At 43.8% G+C, this 16715-nt stretch overlaps 2 long non-coding RNA genes across 4 annotated transcripts in view; one reads left to right on the top strand and one right to left on the bottom strand.

Moving 5' to 3' along the window:
• The window catches only part of LOC140458765 (uncharacterized), a 39664-nt gene extending 35340 nt beyond the window's left edge, over positions 1–4324 (bottom strand). For both annotated transcript variants that reach the window (XR_011953668.1, XR_011953667.1), the window contains exons 1-2: positions 4181–4324; positions 3123–3239 (exon numbers count right to left, since the gene is read on the bottom strand). This is a non-coding gene — a long non-coding RNA (uncharacterized lncRNA). The remainder of the gene's footprint in view (positions 1–3122; positions 3240–4180) is intronic.
• LOC140458764 (uncharacterized) overlaps positions 1–16715 on the top strand; it is a 108963-nt gene that overhangs the window by 51246 nt on the left and 41002 nt on the right. Inside the window, exons 1-2 of one of the 2 annotated variants that reach the window (XR_011953665.1) lie at positions 12421–12505; positions 12667–12760. The exons of the other annotated variant lie outside the window; for it this stretch is intronic. This is a non-coding gene — a long non-coding RNA (uncharacterized lncRNA). Of the gene's footprint in view, positions 1–12420; positions 12506–12666; positions 12761–16715 lie in introns of those variants that run through there. 2 annotated transcript variants of the gene reach the window in all.

Raw genomic sequence — 16715 nt, 5'->3', positions numbered from 1 at the left:
AAAAGCTGAAGAGACTGGGATTATTTATACTTTAACATGGGACGCTGAGGAGTTATCTTATAAAGGTTTCTTAAAATCATGATGATCATGGATAGGGTCAATAGATAAAGACTTTTCTCCGGTCGTGGGGGGGGTGAGTCCAAACCTACAAGGCATAGCTTTAAGGTGAGAGGAAAAGATTTAGGTGGGACCAAAGGGACAGCTGTTTCCTGCAGAGGTTGGTATATATATAATATGATATAAACTGCCAGAAGAAATGGTGAAGGCTGGCAGAAATATATTTAGCAGGCATCTGGATGTGTATATAAATAGCAGGATTTTAGAGGGATATTGACAAAGTTCTGGCAAATGGGATGAAAAACATCATGGAGGAGTTGGACCAAAGGGTCAGTTTCTGTGCTGTACATCTCGATGACTCCATGTCTTAAAATGAGCCCACATTATAGAAGAGGCGGTGTTGGAAGTTTTAAAACATAGAGGTAGATAAATCCCCAAGACCTGATCAAGTGTATCTCAGAACATTGTGGGAAGCTGGGGAAGAAATTGTAGGGGCCTGAGCAGTGATATTTGTGGCATCCTGGGCAGTGATGGAGGTTTTCTGAGATTACAAAGGGATCTTGATGATAGGCGTGAATGGCTGAAAAACTGCAGACGGAGTTCAATTCAGGTAAATGCGAGGTAATGCATTTAGGTTACAACAAACAAGGGTCGAGCTTTCATAATTAATGGTAGGGTCTTCAGTATTGTTGTACGCCTTGGGGTTCAGGTACGTAGTTCTTTGAAGTTTGCCACAAGGAGAGACAGGATGGTTATAAATGGTAATTGCCTTCATTGCTCAGTCATTCGAGTTTAGGAGTTTGGGAAGTCGTGTGTAGATTGTCCAGGACATTGGTAAGGCCTGTTCTGGAATACTCTGCCCAGTTATAGGAAGGATATTAAGCTGGAGAGGGTTCAGATCACATTTACCAGGATTGTGATGGGTATAGAAGGTTTCAGTTATAAAGGAAGGTTGTATAGTCTGGGACATTTTTGACTTGAACCTGGAGATTGAGAGGTGAGCGTATAGAAGTCTATAAAATAATGAGGGGTATAGATAGAGTTAACATGACTTGTCTTTTCCCAACAGCAGATCATTTTAGAACTAGGGGCTACATTTCTTAAGGTTAGAAGGGAGAGATTTAAAATCAGAAAACATAAGGAGCAAACTGTTTGAGTGTGTTTTGTGTGTGGAATGAAATTCCCAAGGAAAGGGTGACTGTGTGTACAATTACAATGCTTGAAATATTAGTACAGGAGTAGGAAAGGTTTGAAGGGATGTGATCCAGGAAGAGGCAGGAGGGACGAGGTTAGTTTAAGATTATGGTCGGTATCAACCGAACAGTCAGTTTCTGTGCTGTATGACTGTCTGACTATGAAAATAATGTTGTGCCCTATTTAAGAAAGACTGCAAGGGGAAGCCAAGGAACTGCAGACTGAGGAGACAGAAATCATGGATGGGGAAGGTGTTGGAGATCATTCTGAGACGTAGGATTTACATATTCATTTGGAAAGACAGGACTGATTACAGACAGTTAGAGTGGCTTTGTGCGCAGGAAAACATGTCTCACAAACTTGCCTGAGTTTGTTGAAGATGTGACCAAGAAAATAGATGGAAGCAGAGCAATAGACATTGTTTTTTGGTTCAGAAGGCCTTTGATAGGGTTGAGCAGGCTTCATGGGTTAGTAAGGTTCGGTCACATGGGTTCAGGGAGAGCGACCCAACTGGAGACACAATGGGTTTGATAGGAGGAGGGAGAGAGTTGTTGTTCAGACTGGAGGCCTTAGATCAGCAGTGTGCTGTAAGGATTGGTGCTGGGGCCACTGATGTGCATCATTTATATAGAGGATCTGGGTAAAAATATAGGAGTCACTGTTTGAATGTTTGCGGATACCAAAATTAGTGGACGAGTGGGCAGAGAATATAGATATCGAAGGGGATGTTAATCAACTGGGCCAGTTGGACAATGAATAAAAGATGGAATTTAATTCATGTGTTGGATTTAGATAAGACAAACCAGGGAGGACTAACACAGGTAATGGTCGGGTCCTGGACAGTGTTGTCAAACAGAGAGAGACCAAGGGGTGCAGTTACACTGTTTTGGAATGGAATCATCGGGGGACATGGTGGGGAAAGCAGCATTTGGCACACTTGCGTTCATCGGTCAGAGCACTGAGTACATGAGTTGGAGATATTTGTAACATTGTCGTCAATATTTCTCCTGGGAAAAGGAGGCCACGGGGTGGCCTCAAAGGTTTATGAAACCATTTGAGAGCCGAGGTAAGGTGAAAAGCCAAGGGTAGGTGAGTCCAAAGCTAGAGGCATAAACGTGAGGTGAGAGAGCAACGATTTAAAGAGGGAGCTGAGGGGCAACATTTTCCACAGAGGATGGTGCATAGACAGAATGGACACCCAGAGAAATTGGTAAAAACAAGTACAATTACAACATGGAAAAGATAATTGGACAGGTACATGGAGAGGAGAAGATTGGAAGGGGTATGGGCCAAACACAAGCAAATGCAACTGATTCCGTTTAGGAAACCTCAAACAAAGAGTCATGCCGCACAGAAACAGACCCGATGACTCTAATTGTTGGAGGAGGAGACTATCGAGACAAGGCATGTTGTAGAGACTAAAGCAAGTTACAACGATATGGATGGCCGTCTGGACTGGAGGTTTCAAATATGTCAATTAATTGGTAAGAGGGGAGGAGATGACAGAGATAGGAACTGTTATAGGAGTTAGAATGATTGAAGACACTGGTCCACAAGATGGCCCATAGATACAATGTTCGAGAGGGAATAGAGAACAGAAAGATCCCAGGCAGCATGACCACTTACTCATGTGAGGCCTGCATTCCCTTCTGTTGTCCTAGTGCTCACCAAGACAGCACACATCTGGATTGAAAACTGGGAACTCCCGATGCTGTCTCAGTGCAACAAAACTTAAAGTAGGGGTGGTGATTGACCCTGGGGTGTGTCTGTACTGTGCTCCCCCTCCAGCACTATGTCTATGTCATGTCTTGTTAGCTGATGTTTGGAGCCTTCTCATTGCTCTCTGCTCTGTGCACTGTGAGTGATCTTACCTGGCAGCAGGATTTATTAAAGCCTCCTGACCTCCCAGACCTTCATCTCTCTGGCTGACCAATCATCTTCCCAACCAGCAGTTGGCAAGCCTATTGAGTCAGGAACTCCCCGAGTACCTATAGTAGACACATATATAAGCAGAATGGGAAATTAGACTGATGCTCTGAGGGTTACACATGTAGAATGGCAGTGAGCCCACAGAGATCTGGAAAATTCCAGTCTCCAATGCCTGTGCTGCCTCATCTCTCTGAAGTGGAGAATTCTGTTGGCCCAGGATCTGGAGTAGCTGCAAGAGTGAGAGACACTGACAGAGGCAGCAATTAGACGCATACAGTGAGGGATCACACATGGAAAAATACTGACTGATATCACCAGAGTTCAGGATCAAATAATTGTGCGGGAAGAAAGGGTTTTGATTCATGTTGCACTTAGATATACAACCTGTGAGCAGGCGAAGTGATGGCCGAATGGCATTATTGTGTGACAATTTATCCAGAAACTCAGCAAGTGTTCTCTGGACACAGGTTCAAATCCCACCATTGCAAATGATTGAATGTGAAGTAAATGCTTCAAAAAAGATGTAATTAAAAACCTGTCAGTGAGTATTAAACAATTGCTGATGTAAAGAAAAATCCATCGGGTGCATTCCTGTCTTTAGTGAAGTAATCAAAGATGGGACTGGGATATCACAGAAACAACAGCTGAGGGAGGGACAGGACAGGCAGCTCAATGTTCCAGGGGACAGATGCTGCAGGAAGGACAGAAGGGGAGCTGAGAGAGGAGGAGAGCTGCTGGTTCTGATGGGGTGAAACATCCCAGCAGGACAGAGAGAGGATATTCCTGCAGGACCGCCCAGTGACGCTGTGTTCGTGGAATTCATCAATAACAATGGGTCTTCCCTTTCCTCTGATTGTTCTACAGACCCCGATAATCCCGCCCTCCTGCACCTTGACCTTCTCAAGATGGCGGCCCTCAGCTCCGCGCTCCCTCTTCCCTCAAACAAATGGCGGCCGTGGCCCTGGGCCCCTTCCCTGATCAGAGACCGCCACCTCCTTACCCGGGCCTGGTGGGTCTTTTCCTAGTTTTTAAAAAATTAATCCGGAACTTGTGAATTCTCTCCGCTCCTTTCTCCCGGCGAGGCTCCCACACACCGGCTCTGAGCTCCGCTCTCTGAAGCCGATCGCAGCCGCTGCCGGAGAAAGTAGCTTCATGTCTCTCTCTGTCCTGACCAATGTGACACTGCGCATGCTCTGCATAGACACCAAACTGCGCGTGCGTCTGAGGTTATCAGTGGATTTATAGAGAATATTCATAACTGCACAGACCGATGGGTAAAATATTAGTCATTAACAATTGCTTTGTCGAGTTATAATCATATGGATGTCTAACATGCAAATTGTCTGGTCCAAATCAACCACACCGGCCAGCTATGTAAATTACCAACTGTTCTGGGAGTTTGAAAAGAAGTTTCTTACTCGAGTCGTGTAAATCGATTGGAAATATGCACGTTATCAGATTTACATTTCAACTACAGTATTTTTTAAAAATCTCACATTGATTTATGAGAGACGTTTAATGCTCCACTATGTCGTGAGAATGTTCAATCCGGCAAAATAGTTTGCTCTCTGACCAATCTTGAAGCGTTCACTCCCGAGAATGCTTTGGCCCCTCTCCTCATTCACTCTGGTTGGAGGACCGGCCACTCCTCGGTCCTCCTGTTCCGCCCCTTCCTCCCAATTGCAGAGTTGACTCGGGCGTGACTTAGCAGGCAAGGGACAAAGGAAGTTCGAGTCGATGTTTTGTGACGCGGTGAAAATATCCCGAATCTTGGACGAGAGGCCTGGGTTCAATTCACTGCTTGTGCAGATGTGTGTAATAACAACTTTAGCAGGTTCATTAGGAAAACTAAGGGAAGTCAGGAACAGTGAAAACAAGAGAAAATGCATGCAATGTGATGTGGCTTTCAATGCTCAGATGATTTGACTCTTTACCAAGCGTTTCAGGGTCCCAGTTCAGACTGTTGCACTGCTCTTAGTGCACAGCCAGATACCACGATTGTAGGGCAAAGTGGTGGGATATAGAGGTGCTTTTCTGGAAGGCGCTCAGTTTTTGTGGTGAAAACAGTTGAGAAGGAGTCGGGTTTTGTATGGAGCTACCTGTCCCCCTCCTGTTGCAGCCTCTTATTATTGACCTGACTCTATCTCGTACATGGAGAAAGTGAGGACTGCAGATGCTGGAGATCAGAGCTGAAAGATGTGTTGCTGGAAAAGCGCAGCAGGTCAGGCAGCATTCTGTACCTCGTACATGTTTGGTAGAGATCAGTGACATTTCGTAAGCCCACAATACAAGATCCATCACTCTGTTTAAGTCAGTAAAAATCTCTTGTAGCACAATAGTCAGAGAACAATACAGCGCAGAACAGGCCCTTTGGTCCTTGATGTTGCGCCAACCTATGAACTATTCTCAGCTCATCCCCCTACACTATCCTGCAATCACCCATGTGCTTACCTAAAGGATTGTTTGAATCTCGCTATACTGACTGAGTTAACTACATTAGTAGGTAGTGGATTCCATGCCCGAACCACTCTGAGTAAAGAACCTGCCTCTGACATCTGTCTTAAATCTATCACCCCTTGATTTGTAGATATACCCCCTTATACACACTAATGTCTTCATCCTCGGAAAAGGACTTTCACTGTCTACCCTATTGTCGGACTCTGGCTCAATCTACTAACTTACTTTCTTCTATGTGTGAGCCAAGTCCTGCGTGTTCTTTAAAATGAAGCAAGAGGAGAAGGTATTCGTTGTCACACTTTTTGAGTTTATTTTACAGTAAGTGGATAAAGCATACAGAGTTCTGGGTCTAGACCTTTCCATCCCTGACAAACTATACAGTGAGTCAGTTCAGAAAAATACCACACCCTTGTCCCTGACCCAGTCTTTTTATATAGTAAAAAACATCATGCAGTCACTGAGGTGGGATTATCTTCTGATTGGTTGTTAGTCTGACTCCATTCTCTGCCTCTTTCCATTCCTGGATGTTCGACCCCACGTGACCTTGTGTCGCGCGCGAAACAGAGTCCCACGTGACCCCATTTTGCCCACGAAACGGAGGACCACGTGACCTCCCTGCACTCTTCCAGCGCGTGAAACAGTGCATCACGTGACCTCCCTGCACTCCTCCGGTGCGTGCAACAGTGCATCACGTGACCTTGTTTTGGAACGGTGCGATGCACCACGTGATCTTATCCTGCACGCGCGCGTAACGGAGTGTCCCCAAAGGTCTCCGAATGCAGAGTATATTTACAGTGGCAGCCAGCCATATAATTATAAGTAAGCCATATATTTTCACTCTCTCAGCCTCTGATCATATTGTTTGTCTCTATCAAATGCTCTCCTCGCCTTCTTCTTGCCAATGAGAACACGTTCAAGTCTCTCAACCTTTCCTCATAAGACCTTCCCTCCAGACCACACAACATCCTGGTAAATATCCTCTGCGCCTTTTCCCATGCTTCCACATCCTTCCAGAAATATGAGCACCAGAACTGCACACAATATTCCAAATATGGCCGCACCAGTGTTTTGGATAGTTGCAGCATGATTTTGCGGATCCAGAACTTAATCCATCTACGAATGAAATCTAACACACTGTATGCCGCCTTAACAGTACTGTACACCTGGTGGCAACTTTCAGGCATCGATGTACATGGCCTCCAACATCCTTCTGCACATCTACACTACCAAGAATCTTTCCATTGACCCAGTACTCTGCCTTCCTGTTATTCCTCACAAAGTGCATCACCTTACATTTAGCTGCATTGAATTCCATTTGCCATATTCAGCCCAATTCTGCAGTTTATCCAAGTCCTCCTGCAACCTGTAACACTGTCCACTACTCTACTGACTTTGGTGTCAACTGCAAATTTACTAATCCATCCACCTATTCCTGTGTCTAAGACTTTTATAAAAATGACAAACAGCAGTGGTCCCAAAACAGATCCTTGTGGCACACCACTAATAACCGAACTGGAATCTGATTATTTTCCATCATCCACCACTCGCTGCCTTCTGTCAGAAAGCCAGTTTCTAATCCAAACTGCTAAATCACACTCAATTCCATGTCACTGCATTTTCTCTAACAGCCTACCATGTGGAACCTTATCAAAGGCTTCACTGAAGTCCATGTATACCACGTCAACTGCCCTACCCTCATCTATGTGTTTGGTCACCATCTCAAAAAACTCAATGAGATTTGTGAGACACGACCTGCCCTGGACGAAACCATATTGACGCTCTGAAATCATATTGTTGTTTGCCAGATGATTACAAATAGTGTCTCTGAAAATCCTTTCCAAAACCTTTCCTACAACAGAAGTAAGGGTCACTGGTATATAATTACCTGGGTCATCTCTACTGCCCTCTTGATCAAGGGCATAACATTTGCAATCATCCAGTCCTCTGGTACTGAACTTGTAGGCAATGACAGCTCAATATCAAAGCCAAAGTCTTTGCTATCTTCTCCCTAGCTTCCCAGACAATCTATGCATAAATCCCATCTCGCCCAGGGGACTTGTTTACTTTCAATCCTTCCACAATTGATAACACCTGTTCGTAACTAACCTCTATCCTTTCTAGTCTAACATCTTCTACCTCATTATTATCAACAATATTCTAACTTTCCTGAGTGAAAACCAATGAGAAATATTCGTTTATCACCTCTCTGATTTCCACAGTGTCCACACTCTACTTCCCGCTTCTGTCTTTGATTGGCCCGATTCCTACCCTTTCCTTTGTTCCTCACATACCTATAGAAAGCTTTAGGGTTCTCCTTTATTCTATTTGCTAAAGACTGCTCGTGTCCTCTCTTTGTTCTTCTTAATTCACTTTAAATCCTTCCTTGCTGATCTGTAAGTCTCCATCGCCCCATCTGTACCATTTGCCTCATCAAAACATAAGCCTTCTACTTCATCTTAACAAGAGATGCAATTTCTGTGGTAAACCGCAGTTCCCTTACCTTATCACTTCTTCCCTGCCTGATAGGGACATACCTATCAAGGACACACAATATCTGTTCCTTAAACCAGCTCCACATTTCCATTGTCTGCATCCACTGCATTTCGCTCCTCCATCCTATGCATCCTAATTCTTGCTGAATCGCATTATAATTGCCACTGCCCCATCGATAAGTCTTCACCTTGGCATGTACCCTTTTCATCGCCAATCTAAACATAACTGAATTATGATCACTCTCTCCAAAGTGATCACCTACAACTAAATCAAACACCTAGTCCAGTTCATGACCAAGTACCAGACCCAATGTGGCCTCCCTCTTGTTCGGCCCTTTGACATACTGTGTCAGGAAACCCTCCTGTACACATTGGACAAAAACTGATCCATCCAAAGTACGAGAGTTATAGCATTTCCAGTCAATTTTGGGGAAGTTAAAGTCCCCCACAATGACCACCATGTTACTTTCACTCCTACCCAGAGTAATTTTGCTAATCATCTCTTCCCCCTCCCTGGAACTCTGTGGTGGCCTATAAAAAATCCAAGAAGTGTGACCTCCCCTCTCCTGTTTCTAACCTCAGCCCACACTACTTCAGTAGACAAGTCCTCATCAAATGTTCTCTCAGCCACCGTTATACTATCCTTGACTAACATGACATAACGGGCCCATTGTGGTGCTTCAAACTCCATGAGGCAGCCATACTGTCTATGACAGACAGACTCAGTCTGGAACCTCCTCTATCCTTAAGACCTTATGCACTGCCTACGCTCCTCCATTTCCCCTTTGCACGTTCGCTTTTCAAACCACCCCACCTGCATCACTCCACAATTGGAGCTGTCAAGGGCAGAAGTCTGTGGAATACCCTCCCTAACCTTCTCTATCCTCCGTTAAGACGTATTTTAAAATCATTCTCCTTAATCAATGTTTTGATCATCCATGAAACACCTTAGGAGATTTGCCATTATGAAAGATTCCATACAATGCAAGTAGTTGTTGGTATTGCTATACATTAGGAGAAACAGGAATGATGCTTTCAAAATTCTAACAAGAAAGTCACTGATAGGCACAGTGTGTAGGCCAAATAACAACATCACATTGGGATGGACAATAAACAACGAAATAACTAATGCCTGTAAAAATGGCATGTCTATTACCATGAGTGATTTTAATCTACATGTAGATTTGTCAAACCAGCTCAGTCAGGGTAGCCTTGAGGAGTTCATTAAGTGTATCCATGATAGTTATTTTGAACAGTATGAAATGTAACCGACAAGGAGCATGCTATCAAAAATCTGGCCCCTGTGCAATGAGACAGGAATGATTAATGACCTCAGAGTTAGGGATCCTCTTGGAAGAAGTGATCACTGTATGGTTGAAGTTAGAGTACATATGGAGAGTGTGAAGATAAAATTGAATAACTTGGTCCTGTGCTTGAACACGGGGAACTAAAATAGAATGAGGGAGAACCTGGATAAAGTAGACTGAAAACAAAGATTTTATGATGGGACAGTTGATGAGAAGTGAAAGAGTTTCAAAGACATTTTAGGAAGTGCTCAGCAAAGGCATATTCCAGTGAAAAGGAAGGACTGTAAGAAAAGGCGGTGTACAAAAGATAGGGAATTCTACACCATTTAGTTTATTCTCTGCAGTTGGAAAGATGCTTGGGTCTATTATCAGGGAAGAAATAACAGGGAAGCTCGATATAAATTGTCCCATTGGGCAGACAGAGCATGGATTCATGAAGGGCAGGTCCTGCTTGACAAATCGTTTGGAATTCTATGAAGACATTTCAAGCAAGGTGGACAATGGGGACCCAGTGGATGTGGTGTACCTTGATTTCCAAAAGGCCTTCAACAAGGTGCCACGCAAGTGGCTGTTGCATTATATAAGGGTGCATGGGATACAGTATTAGCATGGATAAAAGATTGGTTGACTAACAGAAAGCAAAGAGTTGGTATAAATAAGCCTTATTCTGGCTGGCAATCAGTAACGAGTAGTGTGCCTCTAGGATCAGTGTTGGGACTGCAATTATTTAGAATTGATACAGATGATTTGGAGTTGGGGACCACATGTAGGGTTTCAAAGTTTGCATATGAGACTAAGATGAGGAGCAGAACAAAGTGTGCGGAGGACTGGGAAACTTTGCAGAGGAACAGAGATACAGAGAGTGAGTGGGCAATGGTTTGGCAAGTGGAATATTATGTTAATAAATGTAAAGTCATACTCTTTGGTTGGAGTAACATTAATAAAAAGATTATTGCTTGAATTTTAAAAAAAAGTTACATTATTTGCTATGCAGAGGCACCTGAACATCCTTCTGCAGGAGGGTTAGTCACCAGGTATAACAATCAATTCAGAAGGCAAATGGAATTTTGTCCTTCACTGCTGAACGGATTGTGTTTAAAAGCAGAGGTTATGTTCTCGCTATAGTGGGTGCTGGTGAGGCCACACCTGGAGTACTGCATGCAGTTTTTATCTCCTTACGTGCTCAAGGATGTACTGGTACTAGAGGGGGTGCAGAGGAGGTTAACTATGTTGATTCCGGAGGTGAGGGGTTTGGCTTAATACAGACTGAGTAGATTGGGATTATATTCATTGGAATTCAGAAGAATGGGAAATATATAAAATAATGAATGGAATGAATAAAATAGAAGTAGAGAGGATGTTTCCATTGGCAGATGAAGCCAGGACAAGAGAGCATCACCACAAGATTAGAGGAAGCAAATTTACGAGTGAATTGAGAAGGAACGTCTGACCACGATGGAGTGCATTGCCCAGGTAAGTAGTTGATTCTAGTTCAATGAACGTTTTTAAAGCTAAGTTAGTTTTTTTTAAAAAATAAATAACTAATTAAGGAATGTGGTGAGAACATGGATAAATGGTTCTGCATCCACAAAATGATCAGCCATGATCTTATTGAATGGTAGAGTAGGCTCGAAGGGCAGGACGGCCTTCTCCTTTTCCAAAGTCTTTTGTTCTTATGTTATGCATTCCTCCCTCACTCGTGACTTGGAGGTGCTGGTGTTGGATTAGGATGGACAAAATTAAAATTCACGGAACACCAGATTATTGTCCAACAGGTTTATTTGGAAGCACTACTTTGCTGGTCCTTCATCAGGTGGTTGTGTGATTTTTAACTTTGTCCCTCATTCTTGTAACTGAGAAATAGCAACAAAAGTCACGAAGCAGTGTGCAAGCTCCAGCCAACAGTTGGTTTGTGGACAATGAAGAAGGTTATCTCAGAGTACAGTGGGATATTGATCAGATGGGCCAATGGGCTGAGGAGTGGCAGATAGGATTTAATATAGATAGATGTGGTGAGTATATCTGGTTGTCATCGACAGGTTGGACAGAAGAAGTGATTGATGTCAGCGGCGGACCAATGGAAAGGCAGGGGCGGAGCTGGAGGACCTGGCGGGGCAGTTGGTCCTCCGGCCAATCAGTGAATAAGGGCGGGACTAGACTATACCACGTGATCATCCTCGCGGTGGGCGCGGATGTTCGGAATGTGTGTGTGCGGAGAGCTGTCGGTAAGGAAAGAAATAAACAGCAGGAAGCGGGAGGGAAATGGTGTTGGTATGGTCTGAGAGGTTTTACAATCATTTGGTACACATCGAAAAATATAAATTTGAAACTTACACTCCCGTTTTTGCAGCAAACGGGAAAATGCCTCGTTGAGTAATCGGCCCGAGTGAGCGCCGCCATCTTTATTCGGGGCAATGATTCACTGGACACGTGCGCGGCCGCCAGCTTTGTAGGGGGCAAAGTTCAGAGGGATGTCTGTCCAGCCTTCCCTGGTATAAAGAGTCACGGGGCAGGATTTACACAGAGCGCATTCATTTAAATGATTTGGATGTGAATAGAGACCGTATAGTTCGTAAGTTTGCAGGTGACACCAAAATTAGCGGTACTGTGGACAATGAATAAGGTTTTCTCAGAGTACAGTGGGATATTGATCAGATGGGCCAATGGGCTGAGGAGTGGCAGATAGGATTTAATTTAGATAGATTAAGCTAGGATATCTGGTTGGTATAGGTTGGACCGAAAAAGTCTGTTTCTGTGCTAGACATTTTTGTGGGATCATAAAAGTGAACTCTGCTCTGGTTCACCTCTGGGTTCTCTGATGTCCACTTGTTCATTATCTTGCTTCCTCAGTCTCTCAGGGGTGTATTTTTGGTCTGTATAGTATTTTACTATTACTTTCACAGCTGTTTTGTAAATGAATTGAAAAATGTAGAGCTGGAAAAACACAGCAGGCCAGGCAGCATCCGAGGAGCAGGAAAATCGACGTTTCGGGCATAAGCCCTTCTTCAGGAATGTAAATGAATTGTCCACTGCTGCCTGGCTCCTGACCATATGCTGTTCCATTATCAGGTTATTTTTTCCACAATATCTTTGACAATCAAGAATTCTTTTTTCCAATAAGCGAGTGCATTTTCCTTCAAATTCTGACAGTCAAATTCTGCACCATTTTCATTCCCTGTAATTCATATTGCACTCCCTGAAACATCAACTGTGTATTTCTCCTTCCACAGAAACCAGTGATCAATGCCAAAGCCTTGTTGCCTGTGGAGAGGGTGATGTTTGACTTCTTTGCACTGCTGAAGTTTTTATGGTTAAGGTGGTTGGGTAAGAGACATTACAGATTATTCACTCAATGATATTGAAGTGTAGAAGATATCTGTACAAATCATCATGGTTTTAATTTCACAAAAATATTATTGAAAACTTTTGACATAAGGCTACAGATGGAGAATATTGTGTCCAGTGACCAAAACCATTGCCAAATAAGCAGTTTTTCAAGAATGCCTTAAAGGAAGAAGGGTTAGAGTGGGGATTCCAGACCATGTTCCTTTGGAGTCTGTAGAAATAGTCACACAGGTGAACTCAAAAATAAACACATCATTGAGAGTCTGAACTAAAATGAGTTATTGAGATATGAAAGGGTGTGTGGAGCAGGGAGATAGGAATGATTACAGCCAGGAATTAATTCAAAGGTGCAAAAGTAAATTGTTGTTGCTTATAAATGGGATTGATCAGCTCGTTTTGGTACAAGTGAGCACTTCGGCAGTAGAGTTTTCAATACTCTTGAGATTATCGGGAGGGTGAATGTGGGATGCTGGCCATGAGTGGGTTTAGATAATGAAATCTAGAGTCTCATAAAAAAGAATGAATGAAAGTTTCAGCAAATGAGCTGAGACTGTGATGAGGTCAGGTGATAGCACTGAAGTCGAAATAGTGGACTTGGAGGGGGTCTGGCCTGTCATCCTTACCTCATTCAGCTGTTTGTCAGTTTGTGAATCAAGTCTGTAACAAGCTCAGGAACTGAATGGCCCCGGCAGAACATAAACTGGGCATTGCTGAGCAGGTTATTGCTGAGCAGGTGCTTGACAGCACTGTCGATGAGACCTTCCATCACTTCACTGCTGAGCGCGTGTGGACTGATAGAGGGGAATTGGCTGAGTTGGAACTGCCCTGTGTTTTTGTGTTGGAACATCCCTGAGCAATGTTCCACAAAGTCGGTAGGTGCCAGTGCTGGAGAAGTACTTGCCTTGATGGACAGCAAGTTCTGAAGCACAGCCATCAGTACGGTTGCCAGAATATTGGCAGAGCCCATAGCCTTTACACTACTTATCCATTTCTTGATCTGATTTGAAATGATTCAATTTGAAATAAACCAAGTCGATTGATATCTGTGATGTAAGGGACCAATGGAGAAGACTCATCCACTTGGCACTGCTGGCTGAAAATCGCTGCTAATGCTGTCCTCTTATCTGTTGAATGGATGTGTGAGACCCCTCCATCAGTGGTGGGGATATCTGTGATGCTGTAATTGTCCATCACTACTCTTGACTAGGTGTGACAGAACTCAGATCTAATCCATTGGTTATGGGGTCACTTAGTTCTATTTGGTGTTGCTTGTGTTGTTTGGTCGCTGCACCAGGTTGGCACCTCATTTTTAACTTTGCTGGCATGCCCTTCTGCATTCACCATTGAACCAGGGTTGATCCCCAGCTTGATGTTAATGGTTGAATGGGGATATACTAGGCCATGAGATTTCAGATTGGGTTGGAGTACAGTTCTGCTGCTGTTGTTGGCCCACAGTGAGGCAGAAGTTGCAGGGTCAAGACGGCTGATTGTGTTGTTGTTTTTGCTAGTGCATTCCTTTTAGATTAGATTACTTAGTCTGGAAGCAGGCATTTCGGCCCAACAAGTCCACACTGACCCGCCGAAGCGCAACCCACCCAGACCCATTCCCCTACATTTACCCCTTCAACTAACACTACGGGCAATATAGCATGGCCAATTCACCTAACCTGCACGTTTTTGAACTGTGGGAGGAAACCCACGCAGACACGGACATGGGGAGAATGTGCAAACTCCACACAGTCAATCGCCTGAGGCAGGAATTGAACCCGGCAGCAGTGCTAACCACTGTGCCACCGTGCCATCCTTTGTTGAGACTGTGCAGTGATTAATACAATGAGCGATTTGATGGGCCACTGTTGTGTTTCTTTCCCTCAACGACATTGTCAATGGCAGGAAGAACATTCCCAATGGTTCCATGGCAAACAGTAGAGTCTTCGTTCCAGTTTCTTTTTTTTTCTTGACTTCAGAGCAACTCTCTACCAATTTGGGATTCAAACCTGAACTTCAGTTGTATATTTTAATATTCTTGATAAATGATAAATACGACAGGTTTGTTCACTTATTTTTAGAATCACTATCACAAGTTTTGGTTTTTATAATTTCGAAAACAATGTCCATTATCCTGTCTCCTCTATCCTCCCTTCCTACAACAAGAGTGAGGAGCACATCGGGTTTCTCTGTCAATAACATTGAGATAATCCGATCAGCTGCCTCTGTTTCTTCCCTCCCTCTCCACTCGCCCACCGAGCCAAACTGCCTCACAAGGGTCCTCTTCATTTTAGTCCTAAACTTGCATTTCCTAGAGTCTCTTGTCAAGCCTTATTAGAGGTCATCTTGACCATTTACCCTAGTGTAGCTAAATCATGGACATTCCAAATCTCTCTCTCATCCTCCTGCATGTCACCACCCCCCTCCCCCACCCCGGCCAATTCACATATATTGTTCCATGATCTGTCTGTCTTTTCTGGTTATGTCCTTCTCTCCCATTCTGCTAAAAACTAATATTTAACCTCACCATCATTGGAAAATCCTGCTCAATCTCCACTCTCCCTTTCCTTTCTGAATTCCTTGTATTTGGTGTCCCTCCACGATCGATCCTTGGTCTGTCCTGTTTCTCACCTATATACTGCCAGGAGTTAACATCGCCCAAAAGCACTGTTAAGTTTCACATGTACACTGACAATGTCCAGCTCTCCCTCCCCATCATCCATCTCCATTACTCCACTGTTACTCAGTTATCAAACTGCTTACCACGCTTCGATTAGCTGCAATTCACTCCAATGCAACACTGCAATAGCCTTCAGTTGCTATTCCAAATTCATTTCCCTTTCTGCTGTGTCCCTCCCTCTCACTGCGAAGTGTCTGAGGCAGAACTACATTCTTCACAATATTGCTTTCATATCTGACCCCAAAGTGACCTTCTGATCAGACATCTACACAATCACAAATACCAGGAATTCCAATCACTAAAATGTTGCTTGACTCCTCCTCACACAGCTCCATTGCTACTGAAACCCTAACCTGTGTCGGTGTTTCCTTTAACTTGACAAATCTGAAACAGAACCCTAGATTTCACGACTGACCCAGAATCTGGTTCAAGACTCACCCGTAATGGGACACATCCTCTCCGTATTTACCCTGTCAAACCTCGATAGAATCCTGTATGTTTCAAAGAGATCACCTCTGATTCTTCCAAAGTCCAGTGAGTAGATTCCCAACTTGTTCAGCCTTTGCTTACAGGATAATCCCTTCAAAACAGGGATCATCCCAATGGATCTTCTCTGAAATGCCTCCAATCAACTGCTCTATTTCGTTAACTAAAGCAACCAAATCTGTTCACGTTACTCCAGATGTGGTCTCACACGCCATTTGTTTAGTTGCCCAAAGGTATACATTCCAACTCTTATATTGCAATCTATTTGAAATAAGGGACAACATTCCATTCCCTTTCCTGATTCCCTGTTGTAACTGTGTGCTAGCTTTCTGTGTTTCCTGCTCATTTCCCCCCCTGGTCAATTTCTGGTGCAGCTTTCTACAGTTCCAGACCATAGGACTACTCTCTCATTAGAGAGAGGTGTCGCTGGTGGTTAACCTGAAGGTTACCACAGCGCAGGCAAGGGGATAGGTTGAAAAGGAAAGTCCATTAATTGTGGATGGTTATTCTTGATGTGTATTAGCAGCACACATGTCACATGAGTAATTAATGTTAAAACAGCCCCACAAATTCTGCAACTAAAATCCCTCCTTCCTTGAATCATCTTAGTAAATCTCCTGTGCCCTCATCTCAGGGTCCCTGCCATCCTTCCCAATGTGTGGGCGATCTCTGGTTTGCACAGGCCCAGCTGCTCTGTGTTCCTGTGGGTGATATCACAGAGCAATAGTTGCACTAAACCTCACTGTCTGGAAGTGAGTGAGAGACAGAAATCCCGATGGC

This window comes from Chiloscyllium punctatum, chromosome 34, assembly GCF_047496795.1.
Source record: "Chiloscyllium punctatum isolate Juve2018m chromosome 34, sChiPun1.3, whole genome shotgun sequence".
Lineage (NCBI taxonomy): Eukaryota > Metazoa > Chordata > Chondrichthyes > Orectolobiformes > Hemiscylliidae > Chiloscyllium > Chiloscyllium punctatum.
The sequence above is the reverse complement of the archived record's forward strand: the minus strand, read 5'-3'. Positions and strand labels throughout refer to the sequence as shown.